General features: G+C 57.8%; 1 protein-coding gene across 1 annotated transcript in view; it reads left to right on the forward strand.

Moving 5' to 3' along the window:
• Nucleotides 1–1,276, forward strand: part of GDF11 (growth differentiation factor 11) — a 13,088-nt gene that overhangs the window by 1,700 nt on the left and 10,112 nt on the right. The gene's annotated exons all lie outside the window — the stretch shown is intronic.

Genomic DNA, 1,276 nt, shown 5'->3' on the forward strand with positions numbered 1-1,276 from the left:
TCCTGCCTCCTCCAACCTGCTAATTACCTTATCCCTTTCAAGCCTCAATTTCAAGCTCATGACCTCTTCCCTGCTCTAAGTCTTCCTCTGGTCTCAGGGCTTCCCACACACCTCTCCACCTTCTCAGATGGTCCCTGTCCTCTTCAGCTCCGAGTCTCTCTGGCTAACCCCCATGTCTAATCCCTCCATTTTCTCTTTCTGATTCCCCTGATGAGACAGCCTGAGGCTCCCCTTCATGGCTTCTTCTTCTTCTTTTTTTAAAATATATTTTTATTTATTTCAGAGAGGAATGAAGAGAGAGAGAGAGAGAGAGAGAGAGGAGAGAGAAATAGAAACATCAATGACCATCAATGATGAGAGAGAATCATTGATTGGCTGCCTCCTGCACGCCCCCTACTGGGGATCGAGCTCGCAACCCGCAACTCGGGCATGTGCCCTTGACCAGAATCAAACCTGGGACCCTTAAGTCTGCAGGCCGATGCTCTATCCACCGAGCCAAAGTGGCTCGGGCCATGGCTTCTTTAAACATCTTTGGGCTGAGCGAGGGCTCCCCTGGACTCGATTTCTCCCCCTCCTCCCCATCAGGCTCTCCATGCTCCCACTAAGGCTGGCTCTTGTCCCTGTGCTGTCTCTCCTTCCCCCAGGCGTCTGTCTTCTCATCTCTGCCTTCCCTCGATCCTCTGGGTGGGCCTCCTCAGGGGCTCCCTTGCTGTCTCCCTCCACCACCTCTCTCCCAGGGTCCGGTCCCGGCCCCATCAGTTCCTCTGCCTCCGCTCCATCTCTCCGCACACCTGGCCGCTGGAGTACGGGCTCTGTGGACCTCCTCTGCCCCTGTCTAGCCACTCCTCTCTCCTCCCTGAGTCTCTCTCCTGGTCTTTGCCTCTGGCTCTCCCCCCTCTAACTCCGCTACTAGTTGTGCCCGTCTCTCTAGCTAAGTCTCTGCTCCCCGCGTCTTCCCCTCCGACTCCCTCTTCCCCCTCCTCCCTTTTGTCTCTCTCCTCTTCCTCCTGCTTCTTCTGTTTCTGATCCTCCGATCGGTTTCTTCCCTCTTTCTCTCTCTGTCTCCCCTCGGTCGCTGACTCTCTCCCCCCCCCCGCCCCAAGATCGCGGTCTCCCCGTCTCGCTCTGGGCCCCGGCTCCCTCCCTCTCTCCCTTTTCCACGGCTCTCTCCGGCTCCCTCTCTCGCCTCGGATGACAGCGCGGCCTCTTTTGTTGGCTCCGCAGCCAATCGCGGCCGCTGACGACACGGGGGCCGGGGCTATAAAGGGCCTGGCCC

Source organism: Myotis brandtii, unplaced genomic scaffold (genome assembly GCF_000412655.1).
Source record: "Myotis brandtii unplaced genomic scaffold, ASM41265v1 scaffold496, whole genome shotgun sequence".
Lineage (NCBI taxonomy): Eukaryota > Metazoa > Chordata > Mammalia > Chiroptera > Vespertilionidae > Myotis > Myotis brandtii.